This window comes from Ziziphus jujuba, chromosome 1 (genome assembly GCF_031755915.1).
Source record: "Ziziphus jujuba cultivar Dongzao chromosome 1, ASM3175591v1".
Taxonomy (NCBI): Eukaryota; Viridiplantae; Streptophyta; class Magnoliopsida; order Rosales; family Rhamnaceae; genus Ziziphus; species Ziziphus jujuba.
In genome coordinates this window covers 3,113,213-3,141,120 of record NC_083379.1, presented here as the reverse complement: position 1 = coordinate 3,141,120, position 27,908 = coordinate 3,113,213, and the positions used below count along the sequence as shown (strand labels likewise).

The 27,908-nt window shown below is 32.7% G+C and overlaps 3 pseudogenes; 1 reads left to right on the top strand and 2 right to left on the bottom strand.

Moving 5' to 3' along the window:
• Positions 1-727: 727 nt before the first annotated feature.
• LOC132799285 (uncharacterized) lies at positions 728-1,613 on the bottom strand (annotated as a pseudogene).
• Positions 1,614-14,473: 12,860 nt separating this feature from the next.
• Positions 14,474-20,041, bottom strand: LOC132799550 (uncharacterized; annotated as a pseudogene).
• Positions 20,042-21,678: 1,637 nt separating this feature from the next.
• Positions 21,679-27,526, top strand: LOC107404084 (vicianin hydrolase-like; annotated as a pseudogene).
• The last annotated feature ends 382 nt before the right edge of the window (positions 27,527-27,908 follow it).

Below are 27,908 nucleotides of genomic sequence, written 5' to 3'. Positions count from 1 at the left end.
ACATTGTCTTGTTAAAATATATATATATATATATATATATATTCATCTTCATGAAAAACGTACGAGGACTTTTAATTTTTATAAATTTTTTAACTTTATTGGATTCTAGACTCCAAATATAGAGGTTTGGTTAGACCAAACATAGAAATATAATTTTAGAATAAGAATATACAAATAAGAATTTCCTATAAGTGGATTTTTCTTTCATAAAACAAAATTCCTTTTCGTGTTTCTTTACTTGTCCTTGGAATGTTCTAAATGAAGGCTTATAGATTCTAGTGTTGGCTTTTTTCCCTTTTGATGATGATTTTTCAAAAAATCATAGCTAAAAATCTTTTTTGATTTTTGATTTTTGATTTTTTGAATTTTTGTCTTTAGTATGTTCATTCTCTTTTTTTTTTTTTTTGTTTTTTTTTTTTGCCCCCTAAGGTCAATCTTTGTTATTCCATTTATTTTTTCCCTTTTGAGCATTGTCCTGGAATTGATCCTAAGTAGAAAGATTTTTTTTTTTTTGTTTTTTTTGGGGGGGTGGGGTTAAGGGGCAAGTGGTGGATTTGCTTGCTTAATTAGGTTCTATGAATTTCAACTAGATACGTACCCGTACGATGCACGGTATATACAATTGTTATATATTATTTTGATAGTAAATGTAAAAATGAATTATAATCAAATCATATATAAAGTATCATAAAAATAATATTAAACTAAAATTTTCAATTCAACATAATTAATTTAAATTTTCAAAAACTTTTTCAAAGACCACATTAGTGGTTGAATTGGTAGGTTTTCCATCTTTATCACAAATTAATATCTTCAATCATTTTCTAGTTGTAACTCTGGAGACTACAACATATAACTGTCCATGACTGAAAACTGGTCTTTTAAGAAAAAGTTCGAGATGCAAAAGAGGTCAACCTTGGCTCTTATTAATAGTCATAACATGTGATACAACCAAAGGATATTGTCTTCTTTTAAACTTAAAAGGAAACCTTGCATCCGATGGAGTTAAAGTCATTTTTGAAATAAAAACTTTAAACCTCAGCATTGCTTCCTAAAATAACTTTTCACTTCGAGAACATGATTGCCAAGCCTTGTAATGACCAATCTAGTCCCATTACACAACCTCAAAGAATGATCGACACTTCTTAATAGCATAACAGGGACATCGACCTTCAATTTCAACTGATGATTAGGTATCCCGGAGCATTTTATAGCATTCAAAAATTCAGGTGTTTGAAGATCTCCTATAAGATCAATGTTCGAATCAAATCTACAAGTTGCATCAGAACATAAATATGTATTTTCCTCAGTTCGATTAAGGAACTCACGTAGTCATTTATGGATTCAACAATGTCAAGGGTTGGAGCAAGTATGGCTCTTTCTTGCAAATATGATGGGTCATTAATATTCTCTGAGAAAGAATGATACGTGCTATTTATAATAGATGCAGCTGAATCATCTGTATCCTTTATCAAAAGATCATCAGGTATATCAATCATTGCATGACCATCATTCGGACTGCCAATTATTCCATCTCCACTACTTGATATCCATTCTGAAAAAGCCTTCAATTCATCCTTGTCAATGTCCGAGTCAATACTTTGAAGTCTCATGTTCTTTGTCAACTTCAAAACCTTACAATATTTTCACGAATATGATGAGTTTAAAGTTGGGAGACTAATGTCTTGCCTACTTCCTTTTGGGATAACAGGCAAAATTTGTTTGAAAGCTCCTCCAAACACAACAGTATTACCTACAAAAGGTTGCTCCAAACTTATTAGATTGCTAAATCTTAAAATATCTCTCATAGTCCTATCCAACGCTTCAAAATAATATCTATTCATCATAGGTGCTTCACCCCAAATGATAAGTTCGGTTTTGACAATTAACTCAGCAAGTGGACTACCTTCCTTAATGTTGCAAGTTGAATCTTCATTTAGAGCAAGAGGCATAGCAAACCTTGAATGTGCTGTCCTACCTGCTGGCAGAAGAGGAGATGCTATACCACTCGATGCTACAGTCAACACAATTTTCCCCTTCGATCTCAATGCTGCTGATAGAGTTTTCTAGATAAAATTTTTCCTAGTACCTCTATATCCATACACAAAGAATATACCAAATTTGACACCTTCAACAGCACCCATGATTTACACTCGAATCGATCTTTCCTCCCATGGATGTAAGAGAAAACATGCTGTTGTATGACCGAATATTTTCAAGAAAATGCTTGCTTTTGTCGTCTGCACCATAAAGTTGATACTTAAGAATTTAAGGAGGGTCTTGCAACATTGGAAGCTCCCCTTTCCCTTGCATACAACACAAAGAGAATTTTGATTTTGATGAATTGTAATCCTTTCTAACTCTTTCATCATACCAAAATAATGCACCACAAAATTCACATTTATTGCAAGGATCTCCGATATCTCAATGGTCTGCATTAAATTCATAAAGGGTAAATACTATTAAAATTCACATATAAGCAATTTTGAAATAAAAACAATAAAATCCTAAAAACATACCCATAGTTGAGAAGTCACCGCATTCCACTTCATCCCCTAAAAAAAGGTACAACAATTAGTAAGTAATCAAATTATAATAGTACATTTGCTTATGACAATTGGAATTCTGTATAATAATAATTGTACCATCATATTTGCAATCACCACTCCTTGTGACATCAGAATTTATAGGATTTTCATTACCTACAACATAGCAAACTAATGAGACTAAATAAATAATCATATAGTTTTAAATTAAAAAAATTAAAATAAGTAACTAATGTACTTTAAAAGGTTATAATACACCAATAATATTCGATTGAATATTATGTACTGGCAAATCTATTTCCACGATCACTTCTGAAACAATAATTATGGATTTGACTAAAAAAGTCAATTAATAGTATTAATTTAAATAACCGAATTTTTTTTTCATAAAGCACCGTACCATTATTTAAGTTGCATGCGTTTTTTGAAAAACCTTTAGAAACATGTTTATCTAAAGAAGTATTTGACATTGCAGTAAAACCTTCAACGGTATCCATTATTATTATGTGCTTCCCAGAAGATAGTGCATTTAATGGTGTAGATGCTTTGTTGCATTTATCATATCCAAAACTCCCTTGAGAGAAGTTGGTATTATTGACAAATGTGCAATGCCCTCCTTCTCTTTGCAAAAGTGCCACAAAATTGATATTTTCTATTAGTAAATCTTTATCTTTTGAAACTGCTAAAATGTAAATTAAATAAATAAATATACCATATGTGACATCACTTAAAGGGGTTCTTGGGCAACTTTGTGAGCTTCTTAACAAATCTTGACTTTGACAAATAGCCTTTGTGTTTGGTGAAACAAAACGACCATCTTATGCTCTTGTTTGAGATGGTATATTTTCTGTATGTTGTCCAAATATAGTTACTATGAGCATGTTACAAGGAGAAATTGTAAATCATTGTATACAACATGTATATTCTTTTTGTATTTGCATAACATAGTCTTCCTTAAAAGAAAAAAAAAATTACAAATTTATTTGTCCTTTTTACAAAAGTGTTTGATAAATATAATTTTGGAATATACTATAAAGCTAAAGCCATGCTCCAAGCATTTCTTCTATTTTTCTACTAAATTGTATTCTCATTTTTTTGACTAATTATTTATGTTACATAATAAATTCTAATAATAATAATAATGATGTATATTTAAAATACAAAATAATAGTCTAAATATAAAATTACAAAGTATATAATAAATAAATAAATAAATATATATATATATATATGTATATCTATTTAACAAAAGCTTCCAAGAATTTAAAGATTGGATTAATAAAAAAATAATGAAAAAAAAAACTAACCATCATATGTACAATGTGATCTTTGGCGCTTTTGAGATCTGATCTATATTCTTTTCATTCTTGCTTCTTTTTTGGACTGTGCATCCATTATCAATCTTTAACACAAAATAAATTTGACTGTTTTGATCGGTGCAATTATTGATTTGACCTTAGAGTAAGAACACAAAATAACTCTGGAGACTACAACATATAACTGTCCATGACTGAAAACTGGTTTTTTAGGAAAAACTTTGACATGCGAAAAAGGTTGACCTTGGCTCTTATTAATAGTCATAGCATGTGATACAACCAAAGGATATTGTCTTATTTTAAACTTAAAAGGCAACCTTGGGTCCGATGAAGTTAAAGTCATTTTTGGAATAAAAACTTTAAACCCCGGCATTGCTTCCTAAAGGATACGTGCTATTTACAATAGATGCAGCTGAATCTTCTGTATCCTTTATCAAAAGATCATCAGGTATATCAATCATTGCATGACCATCATTCAGACCGCCAGTTGTTCCATCTCCACTACTTGATATCCATTCTGAAAAAGCCTTCAATTCATCCTTGTCAATGTCCGAGTCAATACTTTGAAGTCTCATGTTCTTTGTCAACTTCAAAACTTTACAATATTTCCACAAATATGATGAGTTTAAAGTTGCAAGAACAATGTCTTGCCTACTTCTTTTTGGGATAACAGGCAAATTTGTCTGAAATCTCCTCCAAACACAACCGTTTTACCTCCGAAAGATTGCTCCAAACTTAGTGGATTGCTAAATCTTAAAATATCCCTCATAGTCCTGTCCAACACTTCAAAAAAATATCTATTCATCATAGGTGCTTCATCCCAAATGTCAGGGCCCATCTAAAATTCCTCACCGGAACCCTAGACAAGCCCTGATCCCAGGGAAATACCACCGAACCTTCCAACGGAAAATCCGGCAGCACCTCCCCTAAGGGTAGGACTAACCAAAAATTTCCTGCACTGAAAACACACTTCTGTAAACATCTCCTTATTCCTCCCACGTTACTACAATTTGATTCCACAACTTTACAGCACTACAAATGAATAACAGTAATCAGTGCATAATTAATAATAAATGTCCAATACAATATGCAGAGCATTATACAAATAAATATGAAATTAATACGATGACAGATAAAGAAGTAATACAAGATGAAGAGGAAAAAGGGAAGAAATACTTCTTGGACTTTCGGCACTCAACTGAGACGTCGGGCTCTCTCCGGACGATCAACGTCTCCCAACCTGGACCTAGGGGAACGACATTTAAAAATATGAGATGCTAATCATCTCAGTGAGTGACCTTATCTACTGTACACTTTTAATATTAATAATATAACAATAAAAGGAATTTAATTACTCAATACCAACAATTAAATAAATAAATAAATGATAAACATTTGAAAGTAATATTTTCTCTCAAAACCCTCACTATTCACTCCGTTGGAAATGTTTCCCTTTTAAAACATTTTCACAAAACCCGTTATTTGTATTTTCCGAAAACCAAGAGATCAATTAATTTAATAAATAATAATTAAATAACCCAAATATAAATAAAATGTAATAAAATATAATAAATAATTTTTGAACACTTTAGGGTTTGAAATTTCTATCCGAAATTTTATACTTGACGCACCACACCATATACCAGTGATGCCCTCCGATATCCAGCGTCCCGAGCACCGACTGGTGAGGAGGTTAAAGAGAGAAACTTGCATACGGTGCTTCGGCGTCCCGACAGCGCCGCTGCTGAAACCGTCATCCCGGCCACGGAGGGGGACAGCTGATGCGCAATATATAAGACTTGCCTGCCCTCGATCCAATGGCAACTCACGGGAGACATAATAACTTGCGCGCTAATCCACATATACAACCAGAACACCAATACTGTATGAGTGCGTCTAAAACCAACTATTAAATTAATTATTACCGTACCGATTTTCCAAAAATCACCGTGGGAAATATACCAGTTTTCAAATTCACCATCCCACATTTTCCTTTAACATTTCCGGTACGAAACCATCGATAACGATATACAAATAATTTTTCTCGTAGCACAAAGTCCATCAAATAATATTCCACGGGCATAATTATCATATTTAAAACCACCAATCCAAACAAATATTTTCCTTAAAATATTTAAACCAATTGTGCCCAAAACAAATAATATAAAAATCCAAACACAATTAATTAATGAAAATACTTTGCTCATGTGTAATAAATACAATTAAATCACAATAATAAAAATTGGGGATTTCTTAATAACCCAAAATTCCGTTTGGCACAAATAAACATATACGTACTTATAAAATAATATTTTTCCACAATTATAATTAAATTTCCACCATATAAGCGTAATTCCAGATATCAATTTAACACCAAATAAATATAATTAATTACCCCAAAATAGTTTTCAAGGTGGGTCACTCACCTGGAGCACGCAATTAACCTAAGATCCTCCATCGGATCAATTCTACGACACACACGTGCTCCTAGAACAATAATTCACACACAGTCAAATAAATTAATATTTTATTCGGGTAAATAATATTCGGTACCCGGGGGTTAAACACAAACGTTAACCAAAATTGACAAATTATAAGTCTATGGAAAGCTTGTGAGATAAGGATCACATTACCGACCTCCATTGAGCTCAATTCAACCGGCGGTGGCCGGAATTTGGCCGGAAAGCTTTGGCCGAATTTAAACTTGAGGGATCTCTCAAACGGTGGGGATTTTAGGCAACCTAGCCCCTGAAATGGACTCAGAAGGGTCGAAAATGGTGGGATAGAGGTATGGAGTGAGCTGGGTTGGCCGAAAACGGCGAGAATCGCCGGAAAAACTTAACCCGCCGCTGCCGACTTCACCGGCCCGATCTGGGCGCATCCGGTGGCGTCTGGCCGGGAAACTTGGAGTTCGGGGTCGCTGGGAACTGGGCTTCATCGGTGGCCGCCGTGTGTGGCTTGGGGTGGCCGGTGGTGGAGGGGAAAAATGGCCGTCGCCGGCCTGTTGGCCGTGAAATTTGGGTGGTCGGTCGGAATTGAGGAGGTGGTGAGGGGTGGCTGGCACATGTGGCCACCCACCATTTTGCCAAAATAAAAGCCACCATGGGTGACACTGTTCACCCACGTGGACCTCTCAGACGTCGACACGTGGCATTTCACTGTTCACCGATTCAAAAATATTAAAATATTACGGTAGTCGGAAACTTCACACGTCCATAACTTTTTAACTAGATGTCCAATTTAAGAGTGCCGCTAGTCTAGGAACTCATATCGACGAGTACTTTACAACCACGTGAAAGTCAAAACAAAATTCTACAACCATAAAAAGTCAACTCTAGGCACCTTTTCGACAGTTTGAATCCCGACTTGTTTTCCCCATAACTTTCAAACCGTAGCTCCGTTTTCGACGCACTACTAGTCTACAAACTCGTGCCAATGTGTACTTCGTAACGGTACCTCATTCATCCTAGAATTCCATCCGAGTCAAAAAGTCAACGTTTGACCCCTTCGGTCAACGGTCAACCTCGGTCAAAGTTGGAAAATTTCCGTTGTACTTTGGGACGGGGTGTTACACCAAATGATAAGTTCGGTTTTGACAATCAACTCAGCAAGTGGACTACCTTGTTTAATGTTGCAAGTTGAATCTTCATTTGGAGCAAGAGGTATAGCAAACCTTGAATGTGCTGTCCTACCTCCTGTTAGAAAAAGAAATGCTATACCACTCGATGCTACAGTCAACACAATTTTTCCCTTTGATATCAATGCTACTGATAGAGTTTTCTAGATAAAAGTTTTCCCAGTACCTCTATATCCATACACAAAGAATATACCAGATTTGATACCTTCAACAGCACCCATAATTGTTTCATAAACACTTTTTTATTCAACTGTGAGATTTGATACAAACTTATTATGGTCTTCAGCCAAAGCAATTCTATCATAACGCAGCTCGTCCTGTATAAGCCTATTTTGGCAGCAAGAAACATCAATGGTACCAAGGAAATGCATCATTGGAAAATACGAAGACTTTTTCCACTGCTCCGTAAGATCTTCTCAATCTCTAGAAAAGTGTAATTTTTTATCTCTTCGTTAGTTAGATGCAAATCTGTCAAGTAGAATAAATAAACAATTAAATTATACTAATCATTATTATTATGTAAATAAAAACATTAAAGAACATATAAAACCTTGATGATGGAGCATGTTGCATTGTCTGTAGAGTATATCATCTGATAGATACCGCCAACTTTGTTCCCAAACAAATTCAGGCCTCGTTAACGAATCTGACAGCAACAAAGTTGCAAATAGATTTCTCAAATAATATGCAGATCCTCAATGGCTTGCTTCAGCTATACCATCAAAATATTCTTTATCATCATCTAACAAACCAAGTGCATAGTAAGCATCTCTCAAAGAATTATATTGAATGCCATTTATATTCACTATTTCTTCAAAATTTCTTGATCCCCGAACTATGTTAAGAAGTATTCTCAAATAGTACATGTCACCGCATCTTGGAGGCACAAAAAACATTCATCCAATTGCAAATCCACGCTTCCTTGGATGCCACTCCCTTTCTGAACTCTTCCATACAAATCTAGTAGGAAACTCTGCATAAGTCAACTCCCTCGCTTCAACATATTTTTTATTTACATCATCAAAGCTGAAAACATCAATTTGCTCACGGTATTTCGATTTATGATAGCATCAATCGAATCAGTGTCTAGAAATATTATGTTTTTCTCATTGGGAAGATGGAAATTCAATCGCTCAACCGCAGGATCTCTATAATGAATATCAAAACCAAAAATTCTCCAATCTGCCTCGCATGGTGAAATATACCTGCAATCATAGTACATATTATTTCATCTATGTGACCATGCACATTACTATCATTAGCGCTTTGATGCGAATCCACCCGAGACAGCTCGACCAACAACCCGCTCGGGTGCTGACCCATTACAAATGAAGGTGGGGCTGATCACTAGGGCCCAAGCCAAGAAGTTCAAGGACAATCTTGCTGTCTTCATACAAGGAATAAGTCATAGTCAAGAGGGGTTGACCATATCTAAAGAACAAAGGCCTGTTTTACTCATACAAGCAATAGAAGCCAAAACGGGGTCGGGTGACGTTTTTGGTAACAATAAAGAGGCCGGGTTGTATGAATTGGAACCCCATCTTTATGGGTTTAATTTATATGGAGGATGAGTCATAGAAACTAGCCAAAGCAGCTTCAAAGCCGACCAACAAGGAGGTTTGCGCACAAGGAGAAGGAAAGGCCGGATTTGCTGTATTCTTCGCGGGCTTTACTGTATTTTACTGTATTAGCCTTTTCTCTTACTTCCAAGCAAGGGCAACGTGGGGAACTTCACAATAAGCTTATTTGGCATCCTACAAAGCATATTGAAGCTGATTTGGAGGTCACTTGGGTCAAAGAATTGGTCAAAGTCAATGTAGTCAAAAAGTTAGTATTTTAGTTTCCTAATTTTATTCTACTTTTTATTTTAGGAAACTACCATTATTTTTAGTTTCTATTTATTTATTTTCTGGACAAATAAGATTAGGAAAGTTATTATTTTATTATTTTCTTTGTAAATTAATTAATTCCTAATTCAAAATAAAGGAATTAATTAATCCAAATTAGATTAGGAAAAGGAAAGTTTCGGCCAAGGTAGAATTCTTCATTGAGTGGCCGGTTTTTCCTAGGGTTTTTAGGGTTTATTTTGTTTCTTTCAAAGCCTATTTAAAGGCTTATTTTTCATTAATAAGATAACTTTAAACTTTGATTTGATTAAGAAAATACTTGTGAGATTAATTATCTCTTTGTTCTTTGAGAACACCTAAAACACCATTAGAGAATTGGTTGTTTTAGCTTGACTTATCAATAGGTTTTCCATCCCCTATTGTGGCGTCTACATTATTCCAAGGTTTCTAACCACAGGTTGGTTAGGGGTTGAGGTCCATTCCATTAGAACTTGAACTTAATTAAAGATCCGAGCTAATATAATACGGGTTTAGGAGCAGGTCGTCCTAGGTTCGTATCACGCTTCCATAAAAAGTTGCGGTGACCCAATCATGTCTTTTATTGACATATTTAAAAAGATACTTAATACATCTTGACTGATTACACCACTCAACATTCATATGAGCACCATACTTCAAAAGTAAGTAACGATTATGCGGAACGACATATCTATTATCCAAGGCAATTCCATTCTTTTCAATTTTTCTTCCGTTGTCTCTCCTTCTATAAATTGGATATCCATCTTCATCAATTGTAGTGCAATAAACATACCTTTTGGGGAAATATTTTGTACATCTTCCATCCATTATACATGGAGAATTTTTTCTTAAGCTGCCGCATGGCCATGCATCATCAAATTTTTAATTACAACATAGTATTCTGGATCATTTGCTTCATCGGGAATTTCGACTGAAATGATCTTATCAATATCTTCACCTGTTGGACATTTGTCTTCTTGATATAAAAAAAGCAGTGTATGTGCATGTGGCAATCCATGTTTTTGGAACTCAACGGTGTATATTATTGGAGCAACGTATTTTAATATTAAAATTATGATAGCAAACATATATCATCAATTATATATATATATATATATTGTTGTAAGATTATATTTATATTAGTTAAATAATATTATTTAAAGGATGCAATTTATAAAAAAACATTCATGAAATAAATATGAAAAATTACGTGCTTTGACTTTTCCAAATATCTTGTTTTGTCTAAGATCTTTTACCAACTGATCTTGCTTGACTTTGAATACTTACAAAGTATATCTAGCCGGTCTTCAGGTTTTAAACCTCTACTTTCTACAAAACGAACAACCTCTGGCCATTTTGGACTACATGTAAGTGTGATAAAAAGAAGAAGGCAATTTAACACGTTTTCTTTGTGAAGAAACATCTGTTTCTCCTCTTAAAATTGCTTCCGCCAAACCTCTATACATTTCGTATCTCAATTCTTTTTTATGGTACGTATATATGATAGACGCGATGATTCAACCATCGTATATGCATCAACTAAAAATTATTGGAACAATCTTTTTAAGAATAAAATATTTGGGGACTCATTATCTCTTTCTTGCAATCTATAGACAAAGAATTCTCTCATGCTTAACCATTTCCTTCTAGCAGATGATTTTGTGTTTGACTGCTTTAGTGGAACATCCTCTCGATATCCATCCTGGCCATATGGAAAAACCAAAGGGTAATTGAGGTCCAAGATATGAAGCGTTTAATTCGTTGATCCGTTTCAACTCTTCAGTTTGAGTTTCAACTATAATGTCTCTATCAGCCGGAGATGTTTCAAAGTCGCCAACTACCAAAGTTGCAACTTCTGCTATAGTTGGTAAATTGTACATCCTTCCGTTTCCTTCTCTCCTTGCAATGAGTCTGAACTTCAAATTTGAGGAGCCATGTTGTCGAATTGTATCCCTTACCATTCTAAATGACTTAACTAAAACATTATGCTCATCAAGCATCATCTTCAAGTCATGAACAATCTCAGTGTGCAGTTTTTTGATGTCGAAATTTTGGCTGATACATATATAAAAATAACAATCATTGTTAGCATAAGTAGTTATATATATTAGTATGCAAAACAAAAATTTCGGAAAACACTGATTACCTGACAGCTTGTATTCTATTTGATATTTCATTTTTAGTGTCATAAATATACAATTGCGCAAACTTTGGCAGTGAACCTTTTGGCGGCAATAAAATTCCAATCTTATGGTAATTTTAACCATGTAACCTAAATACAGGAGGCCCTCATCCACGATTTACACTTGAATAGATCTTTCCTCCCATGGATGTAAAAGAAAAAATGCTGTTGTATGCCGAATATTTTCAAGGAAATGCTTGCTTTTGTCGTCTGCACCATAAAGTAGATACTTAAGAATTTAAGGAGGGTCTTGCATCATTGGAAGCTCTACGTTCCCTTGCATACAACACAAACAGAATTTTGGTTTTGATGAATTGTAATCCTTTCTAACCCTTTCATCATACCAAAATAATGCACCACAAAATTCACATTTATTGCAAGGATCTCCGATATCCTAATAGTCTGCATTAAATTCATAAAGGGTGAATACTATTAAAATTCACATATAAGCAATATAAGCAATATAAGCAATTTTGAAATAAAAACAATAAAATCCTAAAAATATACCCATAGTTGAGAAGTCACCGCATTCCACTTCATCCCCGAAAAAAAGATAAAACAATTAGTAAATAATCAAATTATAATAGTACATTTGCTTATGACAATTGGAATTCTGTATAACAATAATTGTACCATCATATCCGCAATCACCACTCCTTGTGAAATCAGAATTGATAGGATTTTCATTACCTACAACATAGCAAACTAATGAGACTAAATAAATAATCATATAGTTTTAAATTAAAAAAATTAAAATAATTAACTAATGTACTTTAAAAGGTTAGAATACACCAATAATATTTGATTGAAAATTATGTACTGGCAAATCTATTTCCATGATCACTTCTGGAACAATAATTATGGATTTAACTAAAAAAGTAAATTAATAGTATTAATTTAAATAACTGAATTTTTTTTTTTTATAAAGCGCCGTACCATTATTTAAGTTGCATGTGTTTTCTGAAAAACCTTGAGAAACATATTTATCTGAAGAAGTATTTGACATTGCATTAAAACCTTCAACGGTAGATCCATTATTATTATGTGCTTCCCAAAAGATAGTGCATTTAATGGTGTAGATGCTTTGTTGCATTTATCATATCCAAAACTCCCTTGAGAGAAGTTGGTATTATTGACAAATGTGCAATGCCCTCCTTCTCTTTGCAAAAGTGCCACAAAATTGATATTTTCTATTAGTAAATCTTTATCTTTTGAAACTGCTAAAATGTAAATTAAATAAATAAATAAATAATCATACCATATGTGGCATCACTCAAAAAGGGTTCTTGAGCAACTTTGTGAGCTTCTTAACAAATCTTGACTTTGACAAATAGCCTTTGTGTTTGGTGAAACAAAACAACCATCTAATGCTCTTGTTTGAGACGGTATATTTTCTGTATGTTGACCAAATATAGTTACTATGAGCATGTTACAAAGAGAAATTGTAAATCATTGTATACAACATGTATATTCTTTTTGTATTTGCATAACATAGTCTTCCTTAAAAGAAAAAAAAAATTACAAATTTATTTGCCCTTTTTACAAAAATATTTTACAAATATAATTTTAGAATATACTATAAAGCTAAAGCCATGCTCCAAGCATTTCTTCTATTTTTCTACTAAATTGTATTCTCAATTTTTTGACTAATTATTTATGTTACATAATAAATTCTAATAATAAGAATAATGATGAACATTTAAAATACAAAATAATAGTCTAAATATAAAATTACAAAGTATATAATAAAATATATATATATATATATATATTTATATCTATTTAACAAAAGCTTCCAAGAATTTAAAGATTGGATTAATAAAGAAATAATGAAAAATAAACTAATCATCATATGTACAATGTGATCTTTGGCGCTTTTGAGATCTAATCTGTATTCTTTTCATTCTTGCTTTTTTTTTTTGGGACTGTGCATCCATTATCAATCTTTAACACAAAATAAATTTGACTGTTTTGATCGGTGCAATTGCTGATTTGACCTTAGAGTAAGAACACAAAAGTGTATGAAATAATTAGTTTACCTTTAACAATTATCAATGATAAAAAACCCAAATAATAGACCTTGTACAAAAAAAGAAAAGTTACCCATTTGTTTTATTTCTTTATGTTAATCAACAACCCGAATAAAAAGAAAATTTCTTTTTTTGTTATATTTTTTAAAAGTGAGATTCTGTTTCTGATCATTTTTTTTCATCATTTGCAACTTGTGTTTTTTTTCTTTTCTTTTTTTTTTAAACTACAATTCGTTCCAATGGAGAAAAAAAAAAAAAAGAACATAGACCTATAGCACTTAATTTAGTATATAATTATATAGAATCAGATTTTTTTTTTTTAATTTTCTTTTTCATTTCTCTATTTAGGTAAACATTTGTAGGCCAAATTATAATGTACTTTAAAAAATAATAAAAAAAGTTATGATTCTCTAATATATTATTTCACAAAGCAGTTTTATCTTTTATGAAATTTTATCTTTTGAAACATAATCTTATTATTTCACAAATGTAATTGCTTTATGGCCTAAAAAAAAGGAAAAAAAAATTACTAATATATATAAAGAGAAAATTGGTCAATTTTACGTATAAACCTGCCAATTTTACAATACAAAATTGGTCATTCGCATTTTAGCAACCAAATATTTATAAGCTAGCTTCTATTTAGTACCTCAAGTCTTATTGGCATGAAAAAAAAAATAGAGAGAGAAAAAAAATAGTATCACGGAGTTAATGTGTCTGTGTATTAGTTAGGTATTTGCAAAATATACACCTGAAAGGGTAGATACAACATTATATATATTGTTATTTAAACCATGACATTCATTCAATAATTTTTGAAGCAAGACAAAACATGTGTAAGATAACAACCACGAGATTTGTCTTTTCTCAAACTATATAAATAGAGAATAACCGGGCTTGCTAATGTGGGTTTCTCTTCAAAAAACACATTACAAAAACATATATGTGTGCAGAAAAGAGAAACCATTTCTGATGGTTGTAATACTGATTAGACATGCACAAAAAGAAGTCATGTATAGAGCAAAGTAGACTTATATATATGATGTTAACAAACAAATTAAACTTCTTCTTTTTTCCTTGAATATGTATGCGCTTCACTCTAACATTTTCTTAATAAAAAGCAGACGGTCCTCTAGTGCAAGAACTCGTTCAAAATTTGTCTTCTATGTATCCTTATAGGCCCGCACAACATCCACTATTGGAGCTCCACAAATTGGGCATTTTCCACTGCTCCATTGCAACTCATGTGCACACTTTAGACAAGTGCACATATGCCCACATCTGAAACAATACAACAAAATTTTATACATACATACATATATATATATATATATCCAAATATATTTTGAATGTTTAATCAAGGAAAAAAGTTTGTAAACTTCAAAATTAAGCAAGTACCTATACAAAAGTGAACACCTCGTAGCATATACAACAATTGCCTTTCTTTGGTGCCACTTCACGTGATGTTCCTTCTGCTTGAACTGCAATATTCAATTTCCATATGTACTTTTTATATAATAATTATGTACCAAAAAGAACACAGTTTTTAATTGTTGAATTATTGGAGTATAAATGAATGGAAGAAGAATGCTTAACAATGAGCCTATTTCATAATTAGAAGAAATTAATAGAACTAAATGTACAAACCTGAATTAACTTCCTGTTTAATGGATTGTTGCATGGTCATCTGCATGTCCATGCAAACCTTTATTGACTTTTTCAGCTCAGACATTTCATGAGACAGTTGCTCCATATGCCTTCTCAAATCGTATATCGCTTCCAGTTCCTATATCCAGTTAACAAAAATCCAATAGAATTTTGTTAATTTCAACATAAAATTGAGAATCATAGACAGAAAGCAACTGAAACAGATTTAAAAAGAAAAATTAAAAAGTACTTACAATTGAAGAAGTAATTCTGGCCGGAGAGCATTGCGTAGTACCATGATAGTAAGTTTGAGAAGGTAAATGTTGGTGTGGAGATGGAGTTGGAGATGTGGATGTAGCCAGATCAGACTCATCACCCACTTCGTTGTCCTGGTATCCCCATGAACCAAGTAGAGATGATGGAGGGATTTGCAGTGAAGAAGTGGATTGGTTAATATAATCACTGCCCTCTTGATATTGACCACTAATTACGATTTCTTCTTCTTCTTCCTCTTCCTCTTCCTCATCATTCTCCTCCTTCTCTTCCTCTTGTAGATTTTGTTGTTGCTGTTGTTCTTGTTCCTCCTCCTTCTCCAATTCTTGTTGATGTTGTTGTTGAGTTTCTGCTAGATGCATGCGCCTTTGCAGGAAAGTCATCAATTGTTCATGGTTTTGTTCCTCATCTTCTTCTTCGTTTTCTTGACGTACTTGTCTTTCCAAGTGAGTCACCATTAATCTCTCTATTTTTTCTCTAAAGGCACTGCAATGAAAATTTGATACTGTTCTTCTGCAATGGATGCGTACATAGATCACAAACTCATCACGTTGATGGAATGTATAAAAACACATTCTATATAAATATTTTTGTAATTATGAGTCATGAAATTGTAGATTAGATAATCAGTGCTCATATGTGAATCCACCCATGCTACCTATTTTTGAATTCACTATACTTAGACCTATATTCGAGTTTAAAATAAGGGAATGGGAAAAGGGTGGAGGAAGTTTTACCTTTCGAGTAACCGACATATCTCATTCTCTGAATTGCAGTTAAGCATCTTTTGGTACCATGCTTTCCTACGATCTTCCCAGTGGCTCCTTGGACGTGAGATATCACTAATCCAATCATAGTTGGTTTCTGAATATTGCTGGTAATTGTCTTCGACTTCTTCTACTGCATCATTTGTATCCCAACCATCAGACAACGTGGTTGAATCTGTTGTTTTTTGCGACTCAACGTTTCCGGTCTCTGAAATTGTTCCTTGCCGTATAACATCAGAACTTGGATTCAAATTTTCTTGAAGATCTTCAATTGCATACGACACTGAATTTTGTTCAAGCACTGGACTTTGCTGCTCAGTGCAATTAGCTTCATGAATGTGTGCACCTTCATTAGGTGTAATGGGGATGGAAGAATTGTCCGAATCTATGGTGTCATTTGCTATCTCCCTTTGAGGGCTTCTTGAATCAGTCTGATTATCACTGTGAGCTGTTGCACCCTGCTGATCGACACCATTATCGAATCGCTCCCTGGATTCGATGGAGGGATAATTTGTATCCATATAGGCCCGCACAACATCCACTATTGGAGCTCGACAAATTGGGCATTTTCCACTGCTCCGCTGCAACTCATGTGCACACTTTAGACAAGTGCACATATGCCCACATCTGAAACAATACAACAAAATTTTATACATACATACAAATATATATATATATATATATCCAAATATATTTTGAATGTTTAATCAAGGAAAAAAGTTTGTAAACTTCAAAATTAAGCAAGTACCTATACAAAAGTGAGTCAACTTTCACCTCGTAGCATATACAACAATTGCCTTTCTTTGGTGCCCCTTCACGTGATGTTCCTTCTCCTTGAGCTGCAATATTCAGTTTCCATATATACTTTTTATATAATAATTACGTACCAAAAAGAACACAGTTTTTAATTGTTGAATTATTGGAGTATAAATGAATGGAAGAAGAAAGATTAACAATGAGCCTATTTCATAATTAGAAGAAATTAATAGAACTAAATGTACAAACCTGAATTAACTTCCTGTTTAATGGATTGTTGCATGGTCATCTGCATGTCCATGCAAACCTTCATTGATTTTCTCAGCTCAGACATTTCATGAGACAGTTGCTCCATATGCCTTCTCAAATCGTATATCGCTTCCAGTTCCTATATCCAGTTAACAAAAATCCAATAGAATTTTGTTAATTTCAACATAAAATTGAGAATCATACTGAAACAGATTTAAAAAGAAAAATTAAAAAGTACTTACAATTGAAGAAGTAATTCTGGCCGGAGAGCATTGCGTAGTACCATGATAGTAAGTTTGAGAAGGTAAATGTTGGTGTGGAGATGGAGTTGGAGATGTGGATGTAGCCAGATCAGACTCATCACCCACTTCGTTGTCCTGGTATCCCCATGAACCAAGTAGAGATGATGGAGGGATTTGCAGTGAAGAAGTGGATTGGTTAATATAATCACTGCCCTCTTGATATTGACCACTAATTACGATTTCTTCTTCTTCTTCCTCTTCCTCTTCCTCATCATTCTCCTCCTTCTCTTCCTCTTGTAGATGTTGTTGTTGCTGTTGTTCTTGTTCCTCCTCCTCCAATTCTTGTTGATGTTGTTGTTGAGTTTCTGCCAGATGCACGCGCCTTTGCAGGAAAGTCATCAATTGTTCATTGTTTTGTTCCTCATCTTCTTCTTCATTTTCTTGACGTACTTGTCTTTCTAAGTGAGTCACCATTAATCTGTCGATTCTGTCTCTAAAGGCACTGCAAAGAATATTTGATACTGTTCTTCTGCAATGGATGCATACGCAGATCACAAACTCATCTCAGTGATGGAATGTATAAAAACACATATTCTATAAATATTTTTCTAATTATGAGTCATGAAATTGTAGATTAGATGATCAGTGTTCATATGTGAATCCACCCATGCTACCTATTTTTGAATTCACTATACTTAGACCTATCTTGAAGTTTAAAATAAGGGAATGGGAAAAGGGTGGAGGAAGTTTTACCTTTCGCGTAACCGACACATCTCATTCTCTGAATTGCAGACTTCTTCTGCTGCATCATTTGTATACCAACCATCAAACAACGTGGTTGAATCTGTTGTTTTTTGCGACTCAAGGTTTCCGGTCTCTGAAATTGTTCCTTTCCATGTAACATCAGAACTTGGATTCAAATTTTCTTGAAGATCTTCACTTGCATACGACAATGAATTTTGTTCAAGCACTGGACTTTGCTGCTCAGTGCAATTAGCTTCATGATTGTGTGCACCTTCATTAGGTGTAATGGGGATGGAAGAATTGTCCGAATCTATGGTGTCGTTTGCTATCTCCCTTTGAGGCCTTCTTGATGGAGGGATAATTTATGTTAGTAATGGTACAAAAATAATGCATATGATACAAATACACACACATGTTTGTTACAAATAATGCATTCAAACCTTTAATGAAATGCAAATTCTCAAAATACAAGATTTTAGTGAAAAAAGGATTTACCTCAAATGCATGATGGTAGAACTTTGTGGTTGTTTATTGAATTGAGATGATCTTGATTCTGGGCCTTCTTGCTCGTGAATTGCAATGTTGCTCTGTAGCAATCTATGCCGCAATAAAGACTGCACACAAATAAGCAAAAACAGAGCATGCTATGTTCTTAGAAATAGTACTAAATTCAATAGCAATCAATAAATGGAATGTTATTCGATATGAAAGTCAGGACAATCATTGCCACTTGAGTTGTTGTTGTTCCCTTAAAAGTGTTGGTACAAACGAGACTGCATTACCTGAATTTGATCTTTTTGTGGGAATCTCGAAACCAGTCTGCGATCGACCAATTTTTCAAGCTCTCCATTCCTGTCACGCTCTATTTGCATAGGCAAATCATTAAAAGCCTGTCTCCCTCTGATCCGAGGTGAATATCTAACAGGAGAAAAGCCTCTGTGCTCTAATTGATCCGGAGTAGAGGAACATTCGTGCTCGCCAGACGGTGATGCATTGGTGCTAGAGTTATCATCACTCAAAGAAGATATTGAACTCTGTACCTGATTAGCAGCTGTGAATCTCCTAATAATATCTGCCACTCTTACCCTTTCACTTTCTCCTGAATCCAGACTTTGTTCTTGAGACGAAGAACAACATGGTTGATCGCTTTGGGCATTCCTTTCGCCATTCCAAGCCGAAAAAGAATCCTCAGTCGCGGGGCAAACATCGAATCTTTCATCAACAGATGAAGCTGTAGAGGATGCAATCTCATTACAACTAGTGCCAGAATCACACCTGCTTGCATTGGAGTTCATACTATGAGACTTGCTTAGCCTTCTCTCCCATATTTGTACAAGAGAAGAAGCCCTAAGGCTTGAGATTTCACCGAGACTATCTGATCTAACCAGACCATTGTTATCTTCTCTCCTAGAAGTTGATGGCCCTGGTGATGAAGTTGGCGAATTTGCCAACCCCAAGGTGTCGACGTCGTTTGTTGGTGGTGCTTCAATGGTTGGCACCATTTCTTTAGCATCTCTTGCACCCGACCTTCCGAGAATCCGTGCCTGTCTTGAGCTAATCCATGAAGAATCTGGATCGTTGATTTGTTGTTGGTTCTGTGAGGTTTCAGGAGAGATTGAAACGCAAGTCTGGAGGTGGTTTCTGACCAAGTTCTTCAAGTTCTTTTGCAATGCTGTTTGCGTGGCTCTGGCATTACTCTCTGCTCTGCATCGATCTCGCCGGTTGTGATCCCTCAAAACACAACCAAATGGTGCACACGAAGCCATTTCAACCTGAGAGGAAGCCATTTTTTTTTTTTCCTAATCAATGCTAACAAAAAATTTACATGTTTGTTTTTGTATTTTTATATTTAATATGTCAGCCAAAAAAAATGCATTGAAAAACAGGCAAAGAAAGAGAAAGGAAAGCAATTTTAGACCTTGTGAAATGGGAGAGACGTATCCAATTGCCCGTTTGCAATTTTGCGATATAGCCTCCTTGTACAGCTGCTAGGGGCAAGACTACAGAGAAACACAAACCAAAAAACATTGAGAAATAAACAAAGTTTTCATATTGTTAAGTAATCTAACAGAAAATGTTTATGGACCAAAGTGGTGAAACTAATGAAAGATTTATGTGTTTTTTCAGCTTTTCAGCGACAGAAAGCAAGAGTGAGACTATAAAAGAGTGTTTATTTATAATTAGGCATTTATTTGGTAATAAAATGTAAAGGGAAACTTTTGGCAAGGAAATGGAATAAAAAGGAGAAATTGGTTTCAAGCCGGTGGTGATGTAGCATAATATATGCAATCTATGGACGCAAATTGCCTACTATAACCTGTGTTTGCTATTTATATCTTTTAATTCTTTGACCATTTTACTGATTTCAAGGCTAATTCATTATGTTACCATTTTTTCAATACTAGCCTTGGGTTAATAAAATGTAAAGGGAAACTTTTGGCAAGGAAATGGAATAAAAAGGAGAAATTGGTTTAGAGCCGGTGATGTAGCATAATATATGTAATCTATGAATGAAAATTGCCTCCTATAACCTGTGTTTGCTATTTAATCTTTTAATTCTTTGACTATTTTACTGATTTCAAGGCTAATTCATTTTGTTACCATTTTTTCAATACTAGCCTTGGGTTTGTTCTGATAGCATTACCTTATATGCCACATTTAAAATTTGTGGCCCATCAAAACCGTACCAAGTAAGGATTTCACAATTTTACCTTATATGGTGGATTTGCTTGGTTAATTAGGTTCTATGAATTCCAATACTGGCTTTGTTCTTTATCTCTATCTTCTCGAATTCAAAAAATGATTATTTTTATTTTTTTATTTTATTAGGGTTTTTGTATACACAGTTACAGGAGTTGGCTTAGACTTATAACGTTATGAGTACACACGTGCATAGCACGTTGGTCATATATCTATATATATGTATATCTATATATGTAAAGTTAAATAGATAAAGAAAACGATAGATGAAGAATGCACAAAGTCCACCCAAATGGCCTGACACGGGCAACGTGCTATCAAACAAAAATGAACGAAAAAGCAAACGACTTTTAAACTTTTCATAAAAATTATAATTAGAAAATATTTTATTGTACAAACTTTAAAATCGATATTTTTTAAAAAATAATATAAATATATACAATAAAAATTAATATTTTTTTAAAAAAATAATTTTGATGTAATTTGTATGCGGATCGATTTGTACCGTAAAATTATTTTTATTATTAATTTCTATTTCAAATAATTTTTGTTTTTATTTCTATTTTTTCATAAATATTTTTTTTTATGATTTTAGTTAAAAATTATTTTACAAATCTATAAAAAATTGTCTAAACATTTTCAAAAATACTAAAAGGTTTAGACCTTAAAAATTACTTTTATCAGAAATTTTGTCAAATTGAACTTTAATATTATTGAACCCGACACCTAAAGCATTTTTTCTTTTTTTTCTTTTTTTTTCCTCTCTTTCCAGCTTTAAAGTCTATATATGACGGAACAAGGTGACATCCGTTCAGCAACTAGCTAGAGAAGTAAGACATGGCAATTGAAGGTGGTGTTTCGGTGTTCTGGCTGATGGCCTTAGTGGTGTTTACCAGCACTACAAGCAGTGGAGAAGCAGTGAAACCCAGTCATTACTCAATGCCCTTTAACAGAACTAGTTTCCACCCCATTTCATATTTGGAGCTGGTTCTGCTGCTTACCAGGTATATAAATCTTCATCTTCACGCTATATGTTGTACACATATTGCAGCTCAATTTCTTCCAGTGGATATACATATATACATGCAGTTGCAGGGAATTATATATATCTCAAAGTAAATAATAATATTTAATAAGTTCTTTTTCTTTTTCTTTTTTTTTTGGGATAAAATTTAATAAGTTCTTCATTTATAATTTATATATTGAGATCTTGAATTTGATTTCTCAGTCTGAAGGAGCAGCTCTTCAATATGGAAAGGGACCAAGCGTTTGGGATACTTTTACTAGAAATCATCCAGGTTCTCTCTCTCTTTGTCTCTCTTCTATCTGAAAGTATTTCCTTCTCTAATCCATTCAATTAATGTCTCTTTATACACAATTATGCATAACGTGAAAGAAAGTGATTTTCTTTTTTTTCTTTTTTTTTTGGGGGGGTGCTAATCTAGTTTCTTTATGTTATTTATGAAGTACAAGTATAATTCTTCTTTGGTTCTATAAATCGTTTATTCTTGTTTGGAATTTATACGAATTAATCAGTCTTTTTTTTTTTCGTTTTTTTTTTTGGGGGGGGGGGGGGGGGGGGGGGGATCCTATACGAATTAATAGTTGAATAGGTAAGTTTCGAGTGACAGCCAGTCGTTCTTTTTTTTTTTTTTTTTTTCTTCAATAGTTGATTTATTGAAAGTAAAAGGCATTTTAATGGTAGATATCACTTTTAGAATTCAACATTTGCATGGATTATTGAACATTTAAATGCAACGACAACTTTAAAATTTTAATATTTTAACTTCCAATAACAAATGCTAACAGATATTATTGTTAAATTATAAATTCTATTTTATTGAAATAGGATCCACGTTTTGCCAACCAAAAGCAAATCGTCATGTTGAAAGTAGAATATAGTTATCGGACCCACGTACTTTAATTTAATGGTGCCAAATGTGCTGCTAAATTTGACCTCAAATTTTTCATTGTGGACATCCAATGGAAAAATAATGCCAAAATTTGGAAATGACATTGGATGCTCGTAGCCTAAAATCAAAATTAAGGCAGGTGCTTCGTCAGTCTTGCTTTTTTCTGCTAGGTAGGACACTCGCTTTGCTTTGCTGGTTGACACATTGCCTACTGACTATTTTGATAGTGTCTAATGATCTTATAATACATTACCAGTAAATTGTAATACAAAGTAATTTATCAAAAGATTAATTTTTATCAAATTAAGGAATCTACATTGTCAAAAAAATAATAATAATAATAAAAATTTAAAAACAACTATTAAAAGAGTGATCCTTACCTTTTTGTTTGTTTTTTATTTTTATTTTTTATTATTATTTGTCGTTGTCGTTTCACTGGCGTGCTTACTAATTAAACGAAACATGTATTAAAGTTTTTAGTTGAATAGTCGGAAGGCACAAAATATTTTGGGTATGTCATTTTGTTTACCGATCTACTTAAAAAAATTAAAAGAAAATAAGGTAAGAAGGTAAACGTTTTCAAACCATTTTAATATTATTTTCTCTGAGTTTATTCTATTACTTGAACATTTTCTAATTCGGACATGTTTTCCATGAATAATTCTATGAATAGTAATTTGTCAAAACACAACTTTTTGGACATTTCTGAATAATTCTGGTACTTCAAAATTTTCTAATAATTGTTGGACATGCTTTTCATGAATCGTAATATGTTTAAACACAACTTTTTGGTAATCTTATCTTTGTAAAATTTAAAACACTTTTAGTAAAACTCCTGCCGGAAGCATTATAAAATTTAAATCTACTCAGCCAGCGAAGCTTAAGATAAAAACCAATGACAGAGATGGCATATTTGTGAATAATTAATGTACAAAAAAATATAAATAAAAACCAAAATTTTTATATGTGAACAGTTTTGCTATTTGTCGCAGTTAAGTGCGGGTATTTAATCTATTATTTTTATATTAAAATTTAAAGACTAAACTATTTAATAGTTATGATTTAAATTGTCATATAATATGTAAGTTTCATTAGTTATCGTTCATTACTAATGATAAATAATATTTTTTATATGACAATGATGAGTCAACAAAAATGTTTGAGGAAATTAAGAATTTTTTTTTTTTTTGGGTAATCATTAATGTAGTTGGTTGTTAAGCTCAATGAATGAGGATGTTGAGTCTTACATTTATCACAAGTGATAATTTTGTTACCAATAGGACCATTGCTAACATGCTTATTGCTTGTTGTTTGTTTTTAATTATGTATTGATTTTTTATTTTAAAAATCTAATTTAGAAAAATAAACTTTTACATACAATCATTTATTTAAATTATCAAATAACATATAAATATTCAACTAATGATTGTCATAAATGGTAACAAATAGCATTTTGAAAGAATATTTATAGAAATTGAAAAGGAAAAAAAACAAAAAAAGAAGAAGCTAAGCTTGATTATAATAATAATAATAATAACAACAACAACAATAATGATAATCCAATTACTAAAATTTCCTATTAATTAATATACTGTTCAGTTGATTATGCAAGTCTTTGGACAAATTTAATGGTGATATGCAGAAAAGATTGAGGATAGAAGCTCAGGGATTGTAGCTGATGATTTTTATCATCATTACAAGGTATTGCCCTGCCTTATAGTCTATGATAATTAAACACGAAATGTTGCCAGAAAATTATCTACAAATAAGTTCACGAATAAATCAAATTAATGTTACACAGGAGGATATAAAACTTATGAAAAAAATTGGTCTGGACTCCTTCAGATTCTTCATATCATGGCCTAGGCTATTACCTAGTAAGATTACATTTCCTATAAACCTTAATTTTTAGACCATTTGTATATCTAAAATGGTTAATTACGCCCCACCCAATTCACCCTGTAATTAAATGTGACAAATAAATTTTAACCTTTTTATGTGCAGCTGGAAAAGTTAAAGGTGGAGTTAACAAACAAGGAATTCAATTCTATAACAACGTCATCAATGAGCTCCTTTCTAATGGTCATATTCAATTTCATTGCATCTAAAATTTTTTTCACAAAAATGATGCTATTAAGTATATGTCTCTAATTAATTGGTTATACTCTTAAACAGGAATAGTGCCCTTTGTGACACTCTTCCATTGGGATTTATCACAAGCTCTTGAAGATGAATATGGTGGATTTCTAAGCCCTAAGATTGTGTAAGTCACATAAGATTACAAATCAAGTTAATTTAACACCATAAATTAATTGATTAACACTCCACCATTTTGAATTTGTGTTTTTATCACTAATTTAAAACAGAGAAGATTTTAGAGAATATGCACAGCTTGCGTTTAAAACATTTGGAGATCGGGTCAAGAATTGGGCCACCCTGAACGAGCCCAGTGTTTATTGCATAAATGGGTATAATGGTGGTGCGTCAGCTCCTGGTCGGTGTTCAGACTACGTGGCAAATTGTAAGGCCGGAAACTCTGCCACGGAGCCTAATATTGTGGGCCATCATCTCCTCCTTGCCCATGCATAGGCTGTCAAACTGTATAAGCAAAAGTACAAGGTTTGTGTATGCTAGTTTACATCATTCATCAATCATATTCAAAATCTCTTTCTGATTGAATTTTATACGTTAATTTGTTGATTGATAAAATTTTATTGATGACACATTTATTTTTTACCTCCAAACTATGCAAAAAGAAACAAATAATCGAATAATGTTATATTCTCACTTCTAATTAACATTTTTTTAATATATATCATAATATTTTTCTTATGGAGACCCAGAGCTTAATTACAAGATTTGAGTACATGCAGGCGTCTCAAAAGGGAAAAATAGGAATTACATTAGTTACCAACTGGTATCAACCAAAATTCAAAACAGAGTCCAGCCGCAAAGCTGCCTTTAGAGCCTTGGACTTTGTTCTGGGATGGTGAGTCAATGTTGTTTAAATGCCTACAAAATCATGTATATTATTAATCTTTATGTCTCATGATTTTCTTTCTTTATTTTTATTATTTTTATTATTTTTATTTTATTCTTTCTTATACTATACGTTTGAGGATTCAAATTCTAAATCATAATCCAAAAAAATAGTGTTGCCAATGTTTCCGCGCAATATATCTCAAAAAAATTAGAGTAAATTAAAGTTGGATCAATTACTTATTGTCATTAACATTTGTTTATCAATGATTTTGTAGGTTCCTTGATCCTATTACATATGGCGATTATCCGAAAATCATGAAATCGTTGTTGGGAAGTAGGCTGCCAAAATTCACAAAGGCTCAATCGGTCGCTCTAAAAGGGTCAATAGATTTTCTTGGCGTGAATTATTATACTACCAATTACGCGGATGCTACAACCCCTGCTACTGTCAACCACAGTTTCTTCGTAGATATGCAAGCTACTCTCACAGGTATGCTGATCAAAATTATATCTCATTATCTAATTAGATCAATGAAATTATGTTACTAGCATTTATAATTATAATCACTTTCATTTTCTTGCCACAGCGGAGAAAAATGGGGTATCAATCGGTCAACGTGTATGTACTACACTCACATTTTTACCAATTTTTTTTTTTTTTTCATCGAGCAAAAAATTATATATATGCAATTTTATTGATATTTAATTGAATGGTATCACAGACTGATGTCGGCTGGCTTTACATATATCCGAGAGGAATTCGTGAGCTTCTGATATATATAAAGCATAAATACAAGAATCCACCAGTATACGTCAATGAAAACGGTAATCAAACATTAATTTCATTAACCTATTGTTGAAAATAGATAGAAATATTTTTTTATTACTTTCTTAAAAATTAAGGTGAAGTTATTATTTTAACGTATACTATGTATAATACATATTTTTGAAGGTGTTGCCGAGGCAAATAATAGCACCGTGCCTGTAAAGAAGGCTATCAAGGATGGTACAAGGATAAGATACCTGCATGGCCATCTCACCTATCTTCTACAATCCATCAAGTGAGTTAATACAACTTTCATGACTATCTATATATATATATATATATATATATATATATATGCATATATACATATATATACCATTTAATAATATATTAATTCTAGAATAAACTTCTTCATAATATTCTTATTAGAAAGTAGAGGGAAATCAAAGAAACATTAATTTTAACAATTTTGATGTCAGTGTTTCTGCCTACAAGGTCAAAAATAAAAATAAAAAAAGTGATTCGACCATATATGCTATGCATGGTGAAAGCATTAAATAATTTTAATGTGTGATTTTTTGTAGGGAGGGTGCGAATGTGAAAGGATATTATGTATGGTCATTTTTTGACGATTTCGAATGGAGTTCTGGTTACACTATTCGATTTGGCCTCACATACATTGATTTCAAAAACTATTTGAAGAGACATCTCAAGTACTCTGCTTATTGGTTGAAGATGTTCCTCCTCAACTGAAATGATAATAAATAATAATAATTCAGACACCCTCTTTTCTTTCTTAAAATAAGGTGGAGATAAACATCTTCTTTATCCACCAATCAATATCCAACTAGATGGATTCTACTATAATTGTATGTTGCATCTTTGTTGTTAATGGAAAGTTTCATTTATTATATCTATGGATACTTTACCAAAGAAATATCAGTAAATATTACCCCCAAAAAAAATCAGTAGAGAAAAAGAAAAAAAAAAAATATATATATATATATATATATATCAATATAAAGTTAACATAGAAAGTAAAACCTGCCAAATCAATTTTTCATTTTAGATGGTAAAATGTGGTCCACCTGTGAGAATGACCTTTTTACCTGGCGCTATGCCGGTTACAAACTTACAACAACTGGTGCCACATGCCATGAGCAGCTGAAGCCGTTTCACTGCAGCTTCTTCTTTTTTTTTTTTTTCTTTTTTCTATTTTATTATTATTATTTTTACATGAAGTCTAATGTTATTGAATCTGACATCCATGAGTAAATTACCAAACAAAGGACT